Consider the following 25,049-nt stretch of genomic DNA (forward strand, 5'->3'; position numbering starts at 1 on the left):
AAAGGTATCTGGGAAAGTACTGCTATGTGCTTACTCTGCCAGCTGCTTTAGGAGATCGGACACTGGGTTACAAAGACCTTTGGATTGTCCCAACATAGTTCCTATCATGTTCATACACTGAAAATCAGCTTCAGAAATTGAACTAGAGAAAAAGAGAAAATTAAAGAAGAGTCATCGACTCATCTCTATATTTAAACAGGCAAGGTTAATTGACAATTGACATGCATTTACAGCGCTTAAGCTGAGCAGGAACAATACTTGAGAACTGCGTTTTTATCCTACATCCTTTTAACTTTCCTATTTTTTCACTCATCTAATGTCAGATGAAATTTCAGTTTCCTTATACAACTGGTAAGAGTTTGTCTCTCTCTCTCTCTTCCTTTAACTCTGAATTTAACTCAAAATTCTTTAAGCACCTATGCAGTAATGTCTCCCTGAATAACGTGCCAGAAAAACATCTCCCTGGTGCAGCTAAGACAAAGCTGCAATCATGAAAAATAAGCTGCTGTTTTGTGGAGTTGAGGATTGGAGTGCAACAGGCAATCTTTCTCGCTGTGACAGTTTGCACATTGGATATTCTGTGCTCCAGAATTCACCTAAAGACACCCAGAAATAATATCTCCTCAATTAAGATCTGGCAAATTTGTCTGTTAATTGGAGTCATGTTCAACAAGTTTTGTGTGCCTTAAGTGACTTTAGACATGGGAGGTTTAAGAGTAATTAACAAGCATGTTTGCCATTAGTCTCTGACATTCTCTTTGCAAAGCTGCACTTAGCTAGGAAAACAGGAGGAGACAAATGGACAAAACAGAAGTGAAAAATGGGCAGGGTAAAGAGTTCACCAGTATAAAAGACTATTTCAAAAACTGTCTGGAAGATGGTTAAAGCAAATAACTCACCTTCCAAAATCCTCAAGTAGCCAGATTTATCAATCCAAAAGGTGAACTTTGAGGTTAAAATCATCTCGTCTAAATTACATGGAAGATAGATAGCTGGTTGGGAAGGAAACTTTGGTTGAAATAACTTTAACTGACAAGCTGTTATGCCTCATCTTATTCCCCTACATTAGGATCGGTCTTGCATAATATCCTTGTTTATCTTCCTACCTCCAGTCTGTGAGCGTTGCTTCCTAATTTCTATCACATCCATTTGATGAAATTTTATAATGGCATTTTCTCTTTTCAGCATTATAGTGTGATCTTATTAGTGACTTTACTGTTTTGTTAACCTGAATAAATCCTACTATTATAACAGGTGTTATAAGTGTTACAATACAATTTACATTAGAAATATCCAAACTAATGTGAGCACAGAATGGTAACCCCAGTGCTAAGCCATGGAAACTCCATCTATGCTCAGTGTATTTCTTTGGGATCTTAAATTTGTTCCAGAAAGGATGACAGGTAAGCATCTGTTTCAAGGACTGCTGCTGTAAGGAACAGTGCCTTCCTTAAATCTTTCACAATTCAAATATTAATTTTAATACAGTAAATGGAGTATAAACAAAGGTTTTGTTTGGTTGTCTGAGACATTGAAATTCCTTATTCCTTAGGGGTAAACCAATTTTGAAGTGGATAGAGGAGGGAGAAGGCGCCATTCTGTATAAGGAGCCCAAGTGAAGAGAACCATGTCTGAGTCACAGTGCCTCTCTAAAGTCTCAAAGGTAATTTTTTAAAATTCAGATTTAAACTTGCAGGATTAATTCAACTATAGTGGATGGCAAATGCTGGTTTATTAGTCTCCCGTTTCCCATTTATCCACTCATCTGTTTCACTATGGTAAAGTTAGTTGTACAACCTTATTTATCCCTGCACGTCTTGAAGAACTAGTACAATGCAGCAGCAAAGTGTCATCCTCCCTCATGTTCTTTTGTAGTGGCATATCAGCCAGCCCAGTCACCATCTAGTTCTCATGACAGTCAGAGTACAGCAAAGAAAACTGCTGCTAAAGAGATAATAGCGGAGTACAACTAAAATGAATAAAATTAAGGCAATTTTTCCTATCAAGTTTTCCTAATGAATAATGCATTTACTAATAAACAAAAGGGCTGCCAAGGACATGACAGATTGGGGATATAGCACATGAGTTATTGAAAGTGGCAGACAGGTCACAACTTTTATTTATGTTAATAGCTAACCACCTGTCAGATAAATTGGTAAGTAGATACCTCCACAGCAATGCCAGCAGGCGCCTTTCAGAACTGCGAGAAAGGACCAAGAGGACAGACAGCCTAGCTAGCTATGGTGCTGGCAGCTGAGAAATGTCAGTTCTTCCCTCTTCTAGTCACTAATGTGCCTTAATATTCGCTGTTTAGGAAAGGGCTGAATACATTTTTACTGGTTTTATTAGCGGCTTTCCCGAACAGCTCTTACCTGCTTGTGACAGACATAAATTTTAACTTCCTTTTGGCAAATAGGTCATCATCTGCAGTGTTGAATACTGACATTCAGACCTCTGGCACAAACTGGAAACTCACTAGTACTTATTAAACAATTGGGACCCCAAGCATTATCCTCAGTAAACCTTATTGTTTCAGTGAATGTTATTAGTGATAAAAAAAACTTAGTGTATTGTCTTAGATTGTTTGGAGGATGACACTGTATCTCTTTTTAAATTTGCAAACTTGTGTGGACCTTAAATATTTATGAAACATTTTTCCATAGTTAAAAGGAAATCCAGAACCTACTGGGATTCACAAAGAAAATAATTTTCCCCTTCTTTGAAGTGATCCCATAGAAGTTTTCAAAAAATGAAGTACACCCTACCATAGTTCTATACTTAATTTAGGTGATCAGGTAACTGATTGGTTTCTGGCAGTTCTAATTTCAGTTTCCTCCTCTGTCTGACAACATTTGAACCTGTCCTACCATTAAGGACTTACAGGATTGATTTTCATCCTGCTCTCCACTCTGTTGAAGCTGTTTCACTTTACATAGAATAATTAAATACTCAGTAAGCCACAGAGAAAGAGAGCAGGAGTGCATATTGCCCTGCAGCCCAATGATTAGTGCGTTCTGATACAAGCTGTCATCACAGATACTATTGCCTACTGTTCTGATTAAAGAAAGGCCTTTAATCCAGGATTTTGACTTGCAGGTGATACTTTAAACCCTAGAGTAATGCCATACTCACTAGTTATCATATTAATTCACATCCTGGGATTTTTTTTTATAAGACCTTGTTCCTGAAGTTATTTCAAGAACAAAGTTCTAGATTAATCCCAACCTTTCATAAGTTCCTTAGGTGTTTAAGTCAGGACACTAGTCTACAGAAACTCTTCTGGTACACAAGGGAAAGATTTAGACATCTTCAAAATATAGTTCAGGTCTTAGACATACCCACAGCTCTCTGAAGTGTTTCTGTTTTTTCAATGACTATATGAGAGGTAGCTTCTGTCCTTTGTAATTCATTTAAATATGATATGAATCTAAGCTTTTTTGAATTTTTTCTCAAATTCATTCAAAGTGCACAAAACACAATTGCATCCACAGTACCTTCTTGATCTGGGAAAGGTACTGGGAAAATAAAATCTTTTCATATGGATAGATTGATTTTCCATTAACAATAACACTGGAACTTCATTCATGGATGAGTTTCTTATTCCACAGAAAAGATATTCTCTACAGCAACAATTAGTACCTGAGCATAAATGTTTAAATATGTGCAAAGGAAAACCTGTCCCATTATGTTGTTATGGCTGTTTTTCAGCTGGGATGCTGATATTTTATGAATGTTACAACTTAGCCAGATGATCAACATATTCCCAATGACACCATTTGCTAGTAAAATAACTACTGCTGCCTACAGAAGTGTTAAAACCCTCACTGTACATAAAATCTCAGCATTTTTGCTTGCTGTTTCTGTGATTGATAGTAATAAACTCCACTTTCATGAATGAGAGGCTTCTGTGTAAACACTTGCAGTGTATTATAAAAATGAACATGAATATGTGCATTCTTCACAGAAGCTTTTCCCATTTTTTTTTGAAATGCGTCCTTATGCCTGCTTGTCTCTGGCATATTCAGAAATTCAGATACCATATGTCCTTATGATCATCTTCAAAACTTCCAAATCCAGGCTCTCTCTCTTCAACAAGCTTCTTTTATTGATAAGTGCTGCTGCTGTGGCTGCATCTGCTAAGAGCAACTGTGCACAGCTCCAGTGACTAATCTCATTTAGGTTAATGGTATCTGCAAGGTCACTTGGGAAGGATATGAAGACCCTATTATCCACCTGGATGCTGCTTTACAGGTATAGATGAAGCAAGTACATACATTGTTGGAGAGAGAGAAAGCTGTCATGAATCTCGCAGATTTCTAGATTACTCTAATCTTTAGAACTGGAGAAATTTTCCTTAAAATCAGAGATTTAAAAGAAAGCAAAAAGTATTTGCACAATTCAATTATTCCTGGAAATTCTAGAGTGCAGAGTTTCACTACTTCTGAAGAATTTGTTTCAGCTGCTAAGTGTATTTGTTTGAGCTGGTGCAAAAAATAAATATATATATATATACAAGTTTTTCTTCCATGCACCTCTACCTCTGTCTTGTGTTTAGGAAGAAAGGAGGATGTCAGGTGAAGCTTCCTTCTCCCTCTCCCTCACTGTCTCCCCCTCCCACCCCTAAGTATTTTATGCAGGCAGTAGGTTTTGTTCATGTATCTGGGTAGCACAAGAGCAGAATACCTGAATCTGCTGATGGTGTTGATGCAAAATATTACTCCTTTCTATCCCATCTGGAATAACAGAAAATCCAAAAAGTATCTCTTGAGTCCTTTCTGGAGCTCCTCCCAGGGAAATAATACTTTGCTCAGGGCTATGAGTGAATTCTCATATCATTAACGATTTCTAATTATTTAGCAGATGGGATTTGTAGATTTGGACTACTTTGATAAAAGTGCCCTAAAATAAATAGAACTCCCATATTTTAGCTGTAGAAAATGAGCAAATTAATGTATTGCTGAGTGACTATCATTTGCTGTATATTACAAAATACAGATGGAAACAGCACAATCTCCATTGTTGTTAATTGCTGTTGTTAATACTTTTTAGTAAGTACATGAATTTCTGTGTAAATAGCGCTTTCTCTTGCTGCTAGCTTCACAGAAGATTTGCATACAGCCATTAATTCCTTACTCATAAAATATATATATATTAAAAACAACGGAAGATAATATGATGATAATACATCAGAGGCTTTTGCTAACTGTAGTGGAGAGCACAAAGAAGAGATGGCAAATATCCTTCTGCCTAGTCATCTGTGTTGCCATACTCTCACTTCCACTTCAGTTTTGACTTTCAACAAAATACATTTTTTTGGGAAAAATCAATAACTGGAAATAAAATGTGTATGATAAACTTCTCTTAACTTTGAGTATGTGAGCTGTCCTAAAGGGATTTTAGGATTTTTTGATAGCGTTGCCTCCACTTGCCCTACAAAAAAATTCCATGGCCTTCAGAGCAATTACTCAAGGTGCAGGAATAATCAGACGGGTCTTTTATGGCTCTCAGCAGGCTTGGAACCCTATATTTTTGCAGTACCTTTTCTGTGTATCTTCTCTCCATCACAAGTGTGTGTATTAGCTGGCATTGAGGTAGACAGAATGGCACCAAATGATGAAATGCAAATTCCTTTTAGCCCTTTTTCTGATTTCTTGTTAGCAATGCTGTAAATGGAAGTGAAACTATATAGTGCATTCAGATCACAGGCATTACAATAATTCAGCTAATGGGATGATTATTTAAGTATTCTTGTTTAATCTGACTGACCTGGTCAGTGCTTTCATAGTACTATGTATAGACAGTCTGCTTTTGTAGAATTAGGGTTGAGGAACAGCATTTTTTTGTTGCTTTAAAAACAGCTTGAGCATAAGGTATAGCTATGTTTATTGTACTACTTGTGATTTTCACTGAAACAGATTTCCAAACTTGTGTCAGCACTGTTGTCTTTAATATATATACCACTTTATTCCATTTAAATATGGGATATCTGAGCTCAGAGGAGACAAAATCAGATAAGCTGATCTATGAATGATTCAGAAAATCACAACTCAGAGGTGAATAGTATCAGCATTTAAAGATTTTAAGCAAACTAGCAGTGAACATCTAGATTTTGGGAGGCAGAAAGATGGATGAAGAGACATATGGTCAGACTAATATTTGAGAGATTGCACCATAGCTTACAAACGTTGTACCTAAACACATTTAAGCTTATACTTCCCTCTTAGGAAGTTACACTTCCTTCCTGGTTCTCTTATTTGTGCTAGGAATGGGGGAAACTACTTCAGCCTGAGGCTGTTTGGTATGCTTACATTTATTCAAGGTTTTCCATCTCGCTTTGGTGATTAGCAGGACTGCGGTATAGCACACCTTGCCCCAGGTTCTTTAACTTTCAAATTTATATTTCTTTCAGAATATGTATCTGTTAAAGTGAGAACACCTTTGTCCTAAGCTGTCATGGTTTCTTCTTAGTTTGACAAAGCCCAACATAACAGATCCTATTCTCAATAAAATGCCATTCCTATTGACTTCTGTGGCAACACACTTTTGTCAGAAAGAAAAAACAAAAAACAAAAAACAAAAAACATTGTGGCTAGAAAGGCCATTGTCAAAATGACAGACTTTATTTTCTGAATTAAATATGTAAATATGAAGAGTGAATTGAAATAAATGCAAATGTCTAAATATATCAAAATGCAAATTTAAGACAAATGTCTTCTATTAAACGGACTGTTCTTCAGTTAGAGGTGCAGACAGCTTTTAATAGATAATGTATTCATTTTTGGCAAATATTTTTCCATATTCTGTAACTAAAGAATATGTTTTTAAAGGAAAACTAAACAGACACGAATGGAATGAAAAATCTTTGTACTGAGAAATGGCCAACTTAGTATGCAAGCAACAACACTATCTCACATTCATTTGAATGCTTGCCATCTGGAACAGATGCATTAGTTGTGGCTTTAGTAATGACATGGTGGAGGAGAAGACCTTCCTCACTTCAAGATTTCAGTATTACTTAATGGGGTTCCTCATGTGAGTAAAGTAATGATATATTCAGCCCAGTGTTTTATTCAGCTGTCATCTTTATGCTATAACCTAGCCATCTTGCTGTACAGTCTTGCTTGAATACATGCAACATTGCAGCATACGTTTTGTGAAATATGCTATTCCAAATAAAGTCGTATTGTATATTTGACTTTGTTCTGTATTGATATTGAATGCATGTCTAGAATGGTGATCTTCTATGTACAGTATGTGTCTGAGGAGATTATATCTTATTTTGCACACCAGGATATCTTTAGAATAGTTTATTATTCATGTTATATTTTAAACTGATGCTGGTCTATGCAGATTTTAAATGTGTTTGTCATATACCATTAGTCACTGTGTGAAATCTCTCAGTAATAGTTAGTTCTTGAATTTTCTGCAGCTAAAGAGAATTTAACACTGATTGATGGTAGATCACTTAGCTGGTTGGCAGACTTTCCAATTTACGGCAGGAAAATTGCTCTTTTCTTTATGCTCATTCTTTCTTCTGCAGGGGGACAGTAAGATATATGTATCAGGGTGCACATAACAGCAAAAATCTGATTGGCAATACTGCAGGTCTTTTTTACAATTATGATTTTATCATTTTCAAAAACTGTACTGAATGTCAAGTATTTCAGATGCAACTTTTAAAAAACCTCTCTATTTATCAAATGTTGATGATATATCTGTACCATATTTCACATAGCAAGAAAATGACCTAACATATTTTTGCATGAGGAAATGAGTAAGCTGTCAGCAATTCATCCTTATCTCCTAATAGTTCCAAATTCTCAGTCCTCTAAAGGCTGATTATCTGTAGAGTGAAGATTAGCAGAAGAAACAAAGGTATTGATTTGTTGTGTACTGTCTGCAAATACTTCTCATTAACCACTGATTCAATACCCTCCTCCCCAAATATATATATTAGTTATTATTCAATGATAGAAAGATATGGGATGAACCACTTGCCTTTTACACTTGGTAGTGAGATTTTCAAAGACTATGGTTTAATATTTCACACAGAATGCATATGAAGAACTGCAATATTTTTTTAGTTTCCACATTCTTCAAAGGTAAAAAAAGTCAAAATTGTCATGTTTTAGTCTACTGAAATGCCAACTATAAATTTCTAGTAAATTTAGCTATAGATTTTGTATACAAAAAGACTTCTTTATTAAAAGGCATGTTTCTTATTTTCAACTGCCTGCAAAGTCTGAAAGAAGAATCCAATCTATATCACTTCATAAGGTTTACAAGTATAAGAGGTTTAGTAAAGTGCTGACTTTGCATACACTTCTGGAACACACAGAGGTACTTTCTAAAAACATACACATAAGGGGAAAAATAATTGCTAAATTATTATTTCAAAAAAGAAATATAAAATACTGCTGTCGCATTGCAGTTTTAGAGCCACAGAGCACAGCAAAACAGACACCTCCAAAACATAGATAGTAAACATGGTAATGAAAACAAATGTGTTAAAATGTGCACTAGGGCCCAATTATGCACTTGCTCAAAGACTTCAGTGGGAGTTCTGCATGTAGTGCAGCTGCAGAACTGTTCCCACAAGGAATGAAGCAACAACTAAGAAAGCTGTTACAGCTACGGTCCCAACAAACCTATTGTTTTGGGACTTGATTTTCGTCAGCTCCTCCCACATCCTACACTAATGGCAGACCAGCGCTGTTACAGCTTGAAATTTATGCAAGATCAACTGCGTAATGAAAACTATACCAGTTAATAATTATTATCTGTTATTACTATAGATGCTGTGTGGAGTTCATAGAATTGCAAATCTAATAGAAGAAATACTTGGCATCCTCTTTCAAAAATAAAAATTCAGTCTATTTGTAATACTGAAATGAAGAGATTGGGAAACTGTTCGATGGACAACAGCATTAAAGAGAGAGAAAGGTAGTATCCTGATAGAATTTTTCTATATTGTCTCAGCCTGCCTTTATCTATTTCTTACATTTGTGCCTGTCACCCTATTATCTTTTCTGTAACTACTCTTTTAAACATATTCATTGGACAAAAGCCAATTTTTTCCTTGGCATTAAGTTTATAAGTTTTATAAAGTACTATTATGGCATTGCATCTTTTAACATATAATTATCTTGATCTATAGAAGCACGTAAAATAGATCTTCCACACTTTCTACCAAGATTTAGGAACTGTCACCTTGCAATGGAACAGGTTAGTAGTAACAACCCGTGTTTGGCCACATCAGGTACAATAGATCTAATCACGGTGCTGACAGACAGTCGTCACTCACAGCTTCTCAGATCTCTGCAAGTGAACCTATTGCAGTAAGTGACAGTAAACTTCACATTTGGGCAGATTTTTCTCTCTCTGTACAGCTTTGGGTTAGTTATACAAATGAGCAAAATCAGGCTTCATCATTCATATGAAATGAAAACACACGTCGTCATGCGGTTGACTTACTGAGCTTTCATTAGTTTTAAACTTGGTAGTCTTGACTAGTTCTAGTCCTTCTCATTCACAGCCTTTGTCCTAGTCCTGAAAGCTATCTATAAAGAAAGAGATATCTGCCTTAGGGAATGCTTATCTAACTCTGAGGATAACTAAGTTAAGAAAGTCTATAATGAAAAGTGTGAGAGTTAGAGATGAAACTTTTTTTTTTTTTTTTTTTAACAAGTAGCAGCCTATTATGGAATGAGCTGTCAGAACAATTTGTATTTATCTGTTGCAGAGATTTTAGATCCAACTGCAACCAGCACACAGATAAGGAAAAACAAATAAAACATAAGGGGGCTTTATTAATACCAGCTTAAGGTTCTCTACAACTTTTTCTTTGACAACAATCAGATACATTGGTTTCATACTCAGACAGACAAAGTATCAAAATCTGGATACTTATCCAAACAATAATCTAAACCATTTGATGCTGGTGCTTCTCTTCTTAAATTTGAGAGTGTCAAAATCAAAATACACAGGTTTTCTCCATGAATGCATTTTAGAAAAATGAATTTCTCATTTCTTTTATTTTTTTCCACAAAATTAGAAAAAATATTTTATTTTTAATGACTTCTCTGTCAAAGTCTATTAGCCATAATGAGTACCTCTGTTTTCACATCTGCAAACATGAAACTTCAGTACTTGTTGAGCTTCTGATGGGTCTCTGAAGCAAAAGTGGCACTCCATAGAGAAATTATACTATATTAGAATAAACATAATGAAATCATTCTTCAAAAGTGTATTAAGTTGCACAAGGCTGAGTTTGCAATATCTTAAAATGAGAAGAAAGATCTATTCCAATATGAATGGGAGATTATTTGCAAGAAAGGGAGAAGTCTAGCTACAAGCACAGGTGCTTTAAAGCACAAATCCACACCATTAAGCTCTGGCACAGCTGTTTCATAATAAATTAAAAACAGAAACAAGAGAAACACCCATTAAAGTCTCATGTGATACAGCCTATGAAGAAAAAAAAGTCATTTGTTTGTAAACTACTATCACATTAACAATAGAGGCCAATTGAGAAAACCTCCAGATCTGACAGGACGATTTTAAACTAAGAGTGCAGAATTGTTTATTAAGACTTTGAGTGACAGTCTAATATATTAAATCAGTTCAGAAGATTGTAAAATGCATTAGCATTAGCAATTTAATACCTCCAACAAATTTAACTGTCACTCATGAGCATATCTGTCCTCGTTAAAGGAAAAAAACTCAAGCGCCATCTTTGTCTTGATGGACAATAAAGTTAGAAGAGGTAAAAGCCTTTCTCTGTACATTGTTGATGAGAGAACTGTGTTACATTTATCATAATTAACTTTCACAGTTGGCAGCATTTTTTGGCAAATGTGTTATTTGTTCAAGCTTGTGAAAGAAGTTTTAAGAACTAATCATTGGAGCCAAGCCTTAGCTTGCAGTCGTTTCAGGGCTGGATTTTAATCAATTTAGAAACGTAATTATATGCCAAATGTGTACACAGTTACTTTGATTACACACAGAAACTGGGCAGTTTCATAGTCAACTAACTGCTTGTAGGCAGTTAGATGCAAAGTGCCTCATCTGAATGAGCAGTTGCTAATAATCTTGTGTTACAACACGCGTAGAACAATATAACACACTTCTTTAAAAATATGGATCTTTAAGAGAAATTTCCAAATTTAAGTATTATTCAGGTGGATACATTTCCTATGCTTCATTGTTTTGTTTTGTTTTGTTTTTTTTTCAATTGTCACTATTAATAGAGCCAATAATAACTTTTTAAAAACTTAGTTGAAAAAAAAAGCAAATAGAAAATGAGGTCTTTTGAATATATTGTGTAGTTACTTTGTGTGCAGTAATAAAAGGGATCTCAAATATAACATCCATCAGACTACAATATAAGGGTTTCAATACAAAGAACAGAGTAGAGCTGTTTTGATTTTTGAAGAAACAGAATTCACCAAATGCCAGACAATTGACATGAATAACTGAATGAATAAAATGCAGTGTTTAGCTCACTGTAATTAACATGCCAGTGTTATTCAGGAGAGCTCAGATAACTACTGCATGTTTATGAAAATCTTCATGAATCCCAATATTTGTATGACATCCAGTGTAATTAATTTGACAATTAGTGTCAATTATTTGATGGTCTCGCATTTGAAAACTTTTAGATCTCCATTCAGGGAGCAGCTGCAGTAGCCCAGTTCCTTTGGTGACCAGTGATGGAATACATGAGCAGCAATGAACTGATGAAATGAATAGTTTGCTTAATAATAATCAGGATTGACAGGTTAATATTGAAGTCACTACCTAAAAAGAAGTCACATTTGTAACTATAATTTGAAACAAATACTTTAATTGCCTCTTAGAATAGATGTTAACAACATTGCACATAAACAGAGATAGAAGAAACATGCATAATATCAAACAATTTACTCAGGATTGTACCTGCATTGTTTTTTCTAGTGATATATCCACCCTACACATGCCAACTGAAAAATTTTGTCTTTGGGCATTTTATAGATAAAACACAGTGAAATAGGAGGTGACAATTTGACTGGCAAGAGCAGACGCTTAGGACATCAAACAGTTCTTATTCTTCTTTGGGCAATTGTCAGTGTCATGAAACTGAACAAAGGTAAATGCCAGGTGCTGCACCTGGGACAGAGCAGTGCCAGACACAGGTACAGGGTGGGAGACGAGTGGCTGGAGAGCAGCTCAACAGAAAGGGATCCGGGGGTGCTGGTGACAGCAGCTCAACGTGAGCCAGCAGCGTACCCTGCAGCCAAGAGGGCAAACTGCATTTTGTGATGCATTAAACACAGTATAGCCAGCCAGTCTAAAGAAGTGATTGTCCCATCATATTTAGCGTTAGTGCGGCCTCACCTTGAATAGTGTGTGCAGTTCTGGGTTCCATGATATAAAAAGGATGTTAAGGTCTGTGAATGCGTCCAGAGGAGAACAACAAAGCTGGTAAAAGGGCTGGAAGGCATGTCCTGTGGGGAGTGGCTGAGGACACGTGGGTTGTCTAGTCTGGAGAAGAGGAGGCCGAGAGGCGGCCTCGCTGCTCTCTGCAGCTCCCTGAGGAGGGGAGGCGCAGAGGGAGGCCCTGCTCTTCGTCAGCCTCTGCTCCCTGGTCACTAAGGGCGGGATGCGCAGGAACGGCACAAAGCTCTGCCAGGGGAGGTTCAGGCTGGGCATTAGGAAAAATTGCTGTACCGTGAGGGTGGTCAAACACTGGAACAGGCTTGCTAGCGAGGTTGTTGGTGCCTCATACCTGTTGGTGTTCAGGAGGCATTTGGGTAATGCCCTCACTAACATGCTGTAGGCTTTGGTTAGCCCTGAAGTGGTCAGGCAGTTGGACTCAATGATTTTTGTAGGTCCCTTCCAACAGAACTATTCTGTTCTGTTCTGTTCTGTTCTATTCTTGTGTAGTAAGAAATAATAGAAAGCAGTGCTTGCCTGTTCCATGCCCCATTACAAGTTTCAAAGGTAAAGAATTATCACATCAGTCTCTATCTGTTATGACAGTAGATCAGAGCCATCCCTAAAAATAGCTTTTACAACTAAAATTTTTGATGAAAGGTTTGTTTTCTTCTTTCTTCCTACCAGTGGCTAAACAACAAACAGCAAGTAAAATTGTTCACTGACAGTTTTTGTTGCCCAGTTGTGGTTTAAAAGATATTTCCAAATCAAGCTGCTAAAGTGACTGCTGAAACTACTAGCCAGTTGATTGCTGTAAAGTAAACTGGAGATGGGACCACTCCTGGGAAGTTCCTTACAAAGCAAAGGCAGTGGTGTACAATTAGATGTGATACAATTATTGAGATTTGAGCAGCAGCCCTCACAAATGACAATGGATCATGTTCGGAAATATTTATTGGTTTCATGGTTTTCTCCCTGACAACTGTTTTCCTTGTTAGATAATCTTCCCAGTGACAGATTCTCAGTGGTGCTAATGTCACTAACTTAATGCAGCTTCCGGATGAAAAAGCCCAAACTTCTTGCAGGACTATTCATATCTCAGTTGCTTTGTTCCATTGTCTGACAAGCCGTGAATAACTGGCTCATGCTGGAACAAAATGGAGAGCAACTCTGTTGACGGGCTGACATGGTTGAAGGCTATCCTCCCTTCTTTGCACTGCAGTTGCTCTGTGAGGGTCCTATCCAACAGATCCAGACTCCCATTTTGGTGTCTTTTCTCTCTTTGCTTAAAAACCCCTTTTTCTGAGTGTACACAAGAAGTTTGAGACTGAATAGTAAAGTGAAATGGGGAACTATACTCATATGTAATAAGTAATAATATGAAATATATAATAATAATTATTATTATTATTTACCTTGTCACCTTCATGATCTAAGTCTCTATTTGGTCCCAAAACAGTTGTCTTAACTCACTTGAGGGAGAGCAGAGGGGAGGCCAGGGACAGCCAAAGTCATCGCTATCCTTTGAGGAAAATGCTCATCAGTCCTCAGCCTGAAAAGTATATTACAGCAACCATTGTTAATATCGAAGAGTTTAAATTTAGAGTCTTCTCCAGTTCATTTGTTATTCAACTTCCCTGTCATTTTACACCTTGATTACTGGTATATTTCTCTTCACCACTGAAAGTGGCTTACTCTGATGAAAAAAAAAAAAGTGTCATCTCCTTTGCTCATTCCAGTGCCTTTTTGAAAGAACTGCTGTCTCCAAACATTCCATCGCTCATACCACAATCAATTCTCCATACTTTTTTCAGTTTGCATCTAGCACAACAAACGGGAAAACTGTAAATCATGGTTTATTGGGGAAACAAAATAACAGAAAATAAGAAATATCATTTAATGGAATTTAACCCTTTAATCTGTTCTCCTCTCTGCTCTGCTTTTCTCTATTTCCTATCTGAGAATATTTAATCCCTTCCAAGTTTACCAAGGACTGTATGTAATGTCTGTTCAAACTCTGAATAAAAGTGATCTGCAGAAGAGGTATGACAAAGTGTGATTAGGAAATCCTAGCTCTAACCTCTTTTTTTTAACTATCAGATGTACAAATTAGGTCTCTCCTTTCAATTGTAATTACAGATCCTCCTTTGAACTGATTTTTTTTTTCCCTAAAGTGTGTAAAAAAAAAAATATACTTTTGCCCTTTATTCTAAAACCAGCATGCATTTAAAAGACATATACTTCTTACATGATTTTTTTATCAAAACTGTTCCATTATGAGTTAGTTTAGAGCAATGATGACTTTTTATAACTTGATCTTAAAGCTGAGCAAAATCTTCTGCAAAATGTAGATTTACAGACCTGAATAATTCATTTAATCTGTGAAACATGATTGAAACCATGTTTAGAAAGAGCTGCCTTGGGCCTCCAAGGCCAAAGGGAAAGTATTACATTTGAATCAGTTTGATTTTGTACTTCCTTGAAACATAAAGTGTCAGCATGAGTGCAGAGATAACAGCAAAACCTCACGGGGGGGGGGGTGAGGTAGTGGTGGTTCGGGATGAAGGTAGTAAGATTGCGAGGTGCTTTGATAGTACATTAATAGGGTCAAATAAATGCCTAAGGTAGGTAGGTACATTCAGAGATGAAATCCTTTTAATTTTAATTTAATTTTATTTTATTTTTTAACTATGTAGCATTTGTGGACAGGTGGTAAAATTTCAGGTGGTTATTTGAGTAGCTGTATTCCAATCACACCAGCTAAAATTTAGTTTGGGCACTGCTCATGCTATCTGTCCAGCGATCTCAGGACCCCCAAGCACAATGCCTCTAACAACCATTCTACATCTTTGCTATCAACAATAAATTTAAAAAAAATAATAATAATCTCCTTCCTCCAAAATCCAAAAAAACTTATTATCAGAGGGCTTTTCCAAGAATATACATATAAAAGTACAATATATAAAATTAATTGTGAACTATGTTCTTTTCCTCTTTCCCGCTAGCTCCTTTTCCCCTACTTCAGTTTTAATTTCAGACCAGGTCATGTATAAGTAGCTGAGCTTCCCTACACTGCTCCAGTCCATAAGATTCAATCATTCTCTAATTAACAAGTTGGTGGTTGGTAACAGAAAAATATTGAAGTTTATAGAAGTGCTGAGCCTATTCCTCTTACAACACATCACATTCAATTTGCTTATTCCGGAAGGTAGGAGAAATTGAATGTGCAATGTAATTTGGTCAGGCTTTGGAAAGTGAATATTTAAGTAGTCCTCAACTGCTGTTTTTTTTTTTTTTCAAGACAAGTCAAAATACTAAAGCAACACAGGAATACATTGTTTGTGTTCTGCAACCAAGCCTTAAAAAATATGAAATAATAAGAATTTATCAGTACAAAATAAAGTGTGTTGAATAGGCAAGACAAAATATATTTTCCAGGCTCGCTGATCATTTTAAACCTAATGTTAATCTAAGGAAAATTGGTGTGCTACAAAGGCTTTTCCTGTTGAGAGGTGATGATTTTTTTCTTCATTTTACTAAGGAAGACAACCAGAGGAAATGTAGTTCCAAATGATCTCTTCCCAAATGGGTTTTCTCTTTGAGTCTGTTTATTCCATTTATATGTATCAGGTGCCTTAAAGAAGTGGAAATGGTATGATTATAACTAAATTCCTCATTACCCACACACAGAGTGCATTCCACTGTTTTGTTAAATGAGTGCTGAATGCTTGTGCACCCTGAACATTCAAGAATAGTCAATAAGGTCTGGGAGACACTCAAAAATGAGCAAAAGAAAGCTTCAAATTATCAATAATGCACAATAGATGGAGCCACTGAAAACTAGTTTTATGGCTATTCCATCAATGTATGAAACCCTCGGGAATAATGTAGATTTGGTTATCTTAAATAAGAGCTGTGTTTAGAATCATCAAATATCACCGTACTAGAAAGCTATCAAATGTATTTGAAATAAGGAATTTAGGTTCATATGATGGAATTCAGCAACTCATGGTTTGTTATTTCTCTCTACTGGACTCAGCACTATAGTCTCGGGGGAAAAAATAACATTGTTCAATGATACCCTAAAGATGTGAGGTGCAGTCATTTATTTTGTCTTGCTGTATGTTCTCACTTTAAGCAGTGGAAAAGGCACCCTGTGCAGAGGATGTGCAACTAGGGAATATTTTAGCAATCTGAATAAATAATAGAAAATAAATACTGCCATCGCTTTTCCACCTGTGAGGCCACATGCCAGTGCCTGATATTCAACAGTGAAATATTTTCTTTGTATCAGTTTGATACAGAGTCAAATCTCTGCTAGTGAAACATTTCTGTTTAGCTGAAAAGAGATTTTGTTTTTGAAATAATTTCAGGTAAGAATTTCCAGCTCAGAAAACCAATCCACTCTAATACATACTGCAGCAATACACAATCCACTCTAATACACACTTCTACTAACAACAGATCCATGCACAGAATCCTTCATGTTAACGAAGAACAAATGCAGCTGTGCTCTTCAGCAGCTCTTTCCAACACCTATATTTTGAACTGTTAGCTTCTACTGAAGAAACCTATGAATTTTTTTTGAGACTGCTTATTCCCCCCCATGTGCAAAGTGCATAGTGCAACAGCTTTGTTCCCCAAACCAGCGTGATTTTTAACTAGTGTTACTGTAGTGTTGTTCCTGACATGTGTGGTTGCACAAAATAGTTCCAATTATATTCTGACAGCAGTAACTAGCACTATTTTAGTCTTACTGGCATATTGACATCTTTTTTTTTTTTTTTTGCCCGTTCCTAGAAGATGACTTCCAGGCAACCACAGACATTAAAATACAGCGACACAAACAGATATTATAGATCTAATTCAGTGGTTTGAAATATATCAGCCAATATAATTCCCACATCCCTTTCCAGTCCATTAAATACTCTATTTTTTAATTGAAGTTATAATATTTATTTGCTCATTCTCACCTGTTTTGGTATGCTACATTTCTTCAGTAATTTCTCTAGTGATTTGTGCTTGGATTAGTTTATTCCTTCCATTATCTCTGATTTAATTGTCCCCTATCATATAGAAAACACTGTGTGCCAATTTCAAGTTGATGTTACATAATTTAGATTCCACTTTGCTTTCAAAGTTTCACAGTCATTGAGTTTCTTATTGTTCTGTAGAAAATAATAATAACCATACTATCTTATCAAAGAAGGTGCCATCAATAAACATGGGACCACAGAATTCAAAGATCAGACTTTCGTTTCAGAAGGTTAGAATTTACTTTGGTCAAAAAGGAATTTACTTCTTTTCAGTGAAATACGTTATTACCAGCATAGTAAAGCAATCGTTCAATATGCTGTAAAATATATCACTTAATGCCTGAAATAGTTAGTTGAAACATGTATTCAACCTTAACATGGAAGGAAGGAGGTTTGTGTTTATATATTTTCATTTCCATGATTCTAATTTTTGCATGAATCATGTGAGCTGACCTCAACTCATAAGATTTAGGTTTATGCTTTAAATTTGTTTGTTGCAACAGTACTTCAACTAAGCAGGGCATCTATGTACTGACAGAATGTCCCAGAAATGCTACAGTTTGTCAGTTTTTTATTAAGCCTGTGGTGTACAGAAGCCATTTTATACTCCACCACTAAAAGCAGTGTGTGAATTATCCAGGACAAGATATCTCACCTCCTGAGATGAAGAGAAAAAGTCAAGGCTATTGTGTTGTCTCAAGCCAGCCATGCCCCTAAAGGAATATCAATGAGAAGAAAATACATCTGCAATCTGACCACACCTGGCTGCAATTTTAGGCCCATGGTCCTCCTAGAAACTAGAAAAGGGTAGAGAGCCCTGTCAGTATTATTTATAACCATCCATATGACCGTATAACCATTTCATAACCAAGAGTAGGGTGGGAGAAGCACTTCTGAGTGAGCATTCAGAGGTTAAGTTTTTATAAAAAATGATGCTCTTAGAAAGGTCATCTTTGTTTTACGACAGTCCTAAAAATCAAACTAGAATTCACTTTCTGTTCCAAGTAAAGTAAAGCAAAATTATTTTCAGTACTTGGGAAACAAACAGAAATGTCTTCTCCCCCTCAATGCATTTATCAAGTCTCTGAAAATATGCCCTGTGGGCTGAATAGATCAAATACAGTTGCATTCTGCAATCTCAGTAATTCACAAGAACTTGAAGTGCTAATAAAATTCTGCCATTTGAAATTTATTGCAGAATTTAAATCTGCTGGATGTTGTTCAAATCAAGGGCATTTATACAGATTTCAGTAAAGCCTGGGATGAGAAGACACATTAGGGGACGATGTTACAATGAATAGACTTACAAAGAGAAAGTGATTAATTTAAAAGCAACCAGAAAAAGACACATCATATGTAGATGTCTATACATATATATGTATATATATATATACATCTACAGTATAAAGTTAGTTTCCTGTGTTTTGACATCCTTTCTAATACAACACTGAATAAATCCCCATATTTCAATAATATGTGTAAATCCAGTAACATTGTAATTCCAAATTGACAGATCAGTAGGAGGCTAAAATAAAATAATAATAGTAGTACAGAAAAGTGAAACATTACAGAATTGTACCAAATCCAGATTGTAGACATCACCTTAAGGTAAAGTCTCTGGGCTGGATTCATCAAAGAGGTAAGCAAGCAGAGTTTCTTGCAGTTTTTAATTTCAATGAAAGAACAGTATCCTTATTTATCATGTCGGGAGGCAGATAAATGCTGAATATTTCCAGCAGTAATTAACATAGGCCAGATAACCTCATTAAAAAGCATGAGGAGCTTGGAGGAGTAAACCTTAGTGCTGATCCTTTTGCAGACTCCTTTCTAATCCATCTCTCAGAAGTCAAGATTGGACCCTTGAGCCCAGCCATGAAGTGAAGAAATCCTGCAGATGAATCCATGTCTCTCTGTTGCTGCTTATGCCAGAACAGGCTCCCACTTGTTCGGTCAGGATGACTCCAGTGTAACTCATCTTGATTACTGATAGAGAGTCACCAAGGTGAGAAGCCATCTGGAACAGGCAGTATAGCCTGGAGTCGTGATATCTGCTTTCAGAGATTTCCATCACTTTCATGGGCTCCAAAGTGCATCATTTCTCCAGTGCAATTCTACTTACGGAATACAAACAAACCCCAGTAAAGTATCCTAATAATGAACAAAGATAAATATCAGGATTTTTCAGGACAGGTTCCAAAGTTTCCTCTTACAGAGAATGATCTGCAGGTACTGTAATTACCATGGCTGTAGGCCAGCACAGGGAAAGCAGCATCACAGACAAAAAACACGTAGGACCTTACAGATCAAATCCCAACCCATCAAAATTCTTCTTAAAATTTCCTGATGACTGGGATTCCTCAAGTTTTTATAGCAAATATTAATTTATGTAGTACTTAAAATTTTATATCAGGAAAATCAGGCCAAAACAGAGATAAAAACAGTTATACTGTGGATAACCATTCGTAAATTTGTGTAGAGATATGGTGCGTTCTCTTTCACTGAGTCTTGAGATCAACACTGGATGTTTCAGAAAACATTTTAATTCAACAAGTGTTGAGACAGAAGGTCAGACTGATTTCCAAGTGGTTTCCTTACTTTTAAAAATTATGAATCCAAGAAAATATCTATGGAATCACTATAAAACATCATCATCCTCTGGTAGCACATGCAATCACTTTGAAGTGACTTGTGTATATGTATGCATGTGATGACTAAGGTAGAAAGAAAGGGAGAATTGGTTGTGATAAATTAGAGAGACCACAGGAAAAGGGAAAAGTGTCAAATTAGCATAGTATAAATATGCCGGTGGAGGTTATGGACCAGATTTTCACGGAAGACCGGAATTTAGCCTCTTAGACTGCTATCAGAATATTCCCCAAAGCACCGAGTATTTGGAAACACAATGTTACTGCATGTTTAGTGAAGAGCGTAGCATGAAGACCTTTGAAAGTCAGAGAGAAAAAGAATTTTTGACAGGTTCTATAGTGTATATATTTTCAGTTAACAATTTAACTGAATCTGCATTAATAAGTGTTGCATTGTAGTAATACAACAATATTTGGTTATTATTATTTTTTTTTTCCTTAGCACAGAGACAGTTGTAGGTGTTTGTTCTTGCTTTGCAAGGCAATGCTTCCATGGAATAGATTTTGTGTGGCACTGTCAAGTGATTTATGTGTGTAAGCAAAGTCAGGAGAAAGTCATAGATTTTAGTATTCTCTAGTACTTTCTTTAACTTGAGCAGTACTTTCTGTCCTGTTTCTTTGATGTACTGGATGCTTGATATCGCTAGCAATATAAATCCTTGCTTCAATCTTATTTACATAGACAGAAGTTATGTAGTGACAAGGTCCCTTCAAGGCTTGAATGGTTTGTTAATAACATGTACTAAATAGCATCTGGTATCAATCTTGTCCTACAGACATGCCTGTAGTGATTTAAAGCTTTCATTCTTTGAATTCAAAATCTAATTTTTAATGCACTTTCTGTCAGCTGTCTTCACAGCTTTTAAATGAGATTCTGTCATCTTGACATATTCACAGATACAATGAAATTTAACAAGAAAAAATGAAATAAGAATTTCTCATCTCTAAATAAAATGCCTATGCATGCTCATATGTATTTTTGATTGTTACTGCTTTTCAGTTTTTTACCAATATAGAGATCAATAACTTTTTTTATTTACTGAATGGTTAAATAAAAAAAGTAACAGCTTCTATGATTTGGAAATGACAGCTTGTTTGTTTTCCAAGGTGCTATTATTAGTTAAACAACAAAACTACCATAGGCCTTCATTTTTAGATGAATTTATTTGTATAGAACTCAATTAGCAATTATACCTGCAAAGCCACAGAGCAAATTGGTCCATGAATGCTACACTTCCTTTGTTTGGTCATTCATCTGCAAAATCCATGTTTAAACAAAGAAACAGGATAACAATAGAATACCTAGCATTGTAGGATGCTTATGGCAAATTGTGTTTCAAAGTAATACCTTTCTCCTTATTGGTGCTTCTATATGAAGTGCCAGTCTATGTAATTGAAGACCACTAGCTAGCATTAACAATGAGGCCTAAATTCTTTCTTTCATAGCTTTAAATTTACACAAAAAAGTCTTCTCTTAACCAGTTCTGGTCCATGAAAAGGCACGTATGAAGAGTCTGTCTTCTTATGGAAATGATGCAGTGTAAGTACCAAATGTGCTTTGCTTTTGAGAAACCCACAAAAGAGTTGTAATTTAGAGATTAGCGGATCCGTAAGGAAGGATATATTGAGTATTTCTCATTTCTCATCAACTCAATATCAATTGTTATCTCTTCAATATCAATTGTAATCTCTTTTCCTGCACATCCTATTTTATGTATAATTATTATTCATCGTGGTTATGAAGTATGATTTATGAATTATTCAAGAATTAATAATTTAATTTTTGAAAATTAACATCCAAAATGTGTTGTGTTGTTTATTTGCAACTAGTCCTCTGGATCTGAAACTCTTATCTCCTGATTGTCACAATGATTTCGTGCTGTTATTGGCTTCATCATTTTTTGTTGTTCAACACAAATATTCCCCAAAAAATGATATTTAAGGCTTTTTTTGAGAATACTGCATGGCTTAGCTGAAAAGGGTCAGATTTGTTCTGGATACACTTTAAAAATAAATTATGAAGAAGAGTACATGAACCTTTACTCAACAAAAAATGGCAATGATTTTCCACTTGATGTTCTTTTTCATGCTTATTTCAACTCATGATGTGCCAGTGAAAGAAGAAAAACAATCAACTTTTCACTATTTTATATCTGATGGAAAAAAATAGAATATTCAGATTTGATGAAATATTCAGATTTTATTTAAATATGGATGAAATATTTAAGTCCTGCAGTCTATATTTAAGATTCACTCACTTTGCATATTAGAGCCATTTCCCTGGTTTATTTTACCTAGACAGAACTTAGCGATGAAGATTAATTTACCCAAATAGTTAAATGTGTTTCAGGTAATGCTCATGACAAGCCAAGTATCATTAAGATATCCAGAGTCCTATGATTAACTACTCTTCTCATGGTGCTCAGTTTACCATTATGAACTGGCAAAATTCAGTTAAGTTTAATAAAACAAATACATTTATCCAATTTGGGATCAATACCTCTTGTGTTTGTTTTGTTCTTTTATTTTTTTTAACTCGATAGGCATTAATACTTAATCATATTTAGTCAGGAAGTGGTACTATGACTCTCATTTGTCTTTAGCAAAGGAACATTCATTATTGGACAGAAAGTCCGTTAGATTTTCTTTCAACAGTACATTCCTATGGGAAGGCATGTAGCAAGAAACATTATTTCAGCAGTTTTACCATTGAATACCCTTAGTTTTAATTGCCAAAATACACCATTTACAAAACTTAAATTTATCATGCTTACAAATGAGGAACTGTATTTCTAAATTCTAGACATTTACATTTATAAATTTCACATTCCAGTTGTCTCTTGTGCAATAAGTAAATTTGTTAACTTGGACAGCTTTGGTTAATTTTCACTTGCTTTTCGATAAGACAGCACAAACTTTTTACAGAGAATTTTAGTAGTAGCAATTATCACCATTTTTGATTACTATGAACTTGCATTAGCCTTTTTTCAGTATAAAAATGAAATGAAAGCCCTAAGGGATGCACATCTAATATTCAAGATTTTATCACTCTAAAGACTTGCTGCAAATTGTGTAAAAGCAGAGTCTGCACCTTTGCAAGGCACAGAGTTTTAATCATTTTTATATTTCTTTTATGAAGAGATTTTCTTTGTATCTAAAATAACCTAAACGTGTCTCTAAGATCAAAATGACTCACTTTTTGCTTTTCTTTCATAACTATTTTTAATTTTTATTATTATTATTATTAATACTATACTAACTGTGGTTTTACAGGGGGCAAAACTCTTAAGCTTCTTAAGCAGTAACTGTATTTGGCACAGGTAGACTAAGTCAAATATCTTGTCCTACCTTCTATTTTATGTTTTGTTTTGTTTTTCCTTTGATTGCATATTACAAAAGTATCACAGGATAGGTATTTGTTAAATGTAAAGGAAAAACCTCAGTACTGATACTGTACTCCATAAAGGAGTAATCTACAGAAGGGTGATGAGATGGTCTTTTCTACCTTTCACGCCACTCTGGCAGTATCTCTGTAGCATAATTCACAATGATATCTCTTTTGTTATGGGCTTAGATAATAGGACTCACCCAATTTTTCTCTTCCTAGATATGAATTGTGTAAGTTTTTCCCACTCTTGGCCATAAGTTGAAATGAATCTAGACCAAAGAGAAATGCAACAAAGGTATTTATGTTCCAAACTGTAAATTAAATGAATCCCTACTTTGACAGGTTGTTGCCATGAAGATGTCTTCCTTCTTTATTTCCATTTAGACTATTTTCTCATTTGATGGATATCATTCTGCTGTAAAAAAAAAAAAAAAAAAAAAACACACCACCTCACAAAGCTTTTTTCTGCATCATGAGGATGAACCTTTGAAGACTGCAGAAAACCCCAACAGACTACACAGTGGACTGTTTTCACAGGGGTGTTGTGAAAGTTATTTCCTTTCTCTAGGAAAGAAGGTCCCACAGAACTACTACTAGTAGCACTACTAGTAGCACTACTAATAGCCTAGCACTACTTTGAATTTTTCATTTGTTAGAGTATTGACAAAAGCAGAGGAATTGAAGCTATACCTCTGTCATTCCTGATCAAGCCACTCAGCTGTTTGATATCTGGCTCTTCCTTCTTCTTTGAAACTAATTTAAAATTTTAGTTCTAGTTCTGCATATGATGAGAATCTACCAGGAAAAATGCTAAAACTACACTACAAGTCAACCCATTGGCACATGCTGCAAGACATTTTGTTGTTACAAGGTATTTGTTATAAGAAAAAAATCTGTATTAGTATATTGCAGGAAATATTTCTAAGTATAAACAGTGTTTTAAAAGATGTAGTATCATCTTCTTTTCATTGCCTTCCATGCTAATAGGAGAACAGCAGATGCTCAGGCAAGATTCAATTCACCTTAATTCGTTCAAGCTTAATTAGCAGCTGGGATGCATCTGGCAAATAAACATGCAGATAGTGACAGCCTGAGTTAAAGGAAAAAAAGTAAAAGGCTTTTGTTCATTAACCACATGTTCTTGGTTGTGAGTACTGTGTGCTCAAGGCAGAACAGAATCATGTTTAGACTACCTTTTTTTTTTTTTTTGTAAAAGACAGAAACCTTCATACTCATACCCTCGTTCCCGGTATATGCATGCAGGTGGGTCATGTGAAAATGGGAGCAGTCCCACTATGACATGTTGCTGTGCAGGTAAATGTTTGTACCATTATAGCTTAAATATATGGCCTAAGCTTGTATAAACAGAAGAGAGTAGTTTCTTCAAGAATTAGGTAGGCAAAATGGACCCCTTGAGATGTAATTAGGAATTATTTACAACCCTGAATAATGATCATGCAGTATCTTGCACAAAGCAAAATAAGCAAAGCCAATTCTGAAGAGATCCCTGCTGCCATTAAATATGTGACTAACTAGCAAAATGAGGGGCATAACTTTTAAGAAATG

The 25,049-nt window shown here is 35.5% G+C and overlaps 1 long non-coding RNA gene across 4 annotated transcripts in view; it reads left to right on the plus strand.

Moving 5' to 3' along the window:
• LOC106033263 (uncharacterized) overlaps positions 1-25,049 on the plus strand; it is a 52,623-nt gene that overhangs the window by 6,895 nt on the left and 20,679 nt on the right. For 2 of the 4 annotated variants that reach the window (XR_007165265.2, XR_007165269.2), the window contains exons 3-6: positions 1,553-1,663; positions 8,796-8,943; positions 23,703-23,778; positions 24,260-24,354. This is a non-coding gene — a long non-coding RNA (uncharacterized lncRNA). The remainder of the gene's footprint in view (positions 1-1,552; positions 1,664-8,795; positions 8,944-23,702; positions 23,779-24,259; positions 24,355-25,049) is intronic. The other 2 variants (XR_007165266.2, XR_007165268.2) reach the window with 2 other exon arrangements.

This window comes from Anser cygnoides, chromosome 12, assembly GCF_040182565.1.
Source record: "Anser cygnoides isolate HZ-2024a breed goose chromosome 12, Taihu_goose_T2T_genome, whole genome shotgun sequence".
NCBI lineage: Eukaryota > Metazoa > Chordata > Aves > Anseriformes > Anatidae > Anser > Anser cygnoides.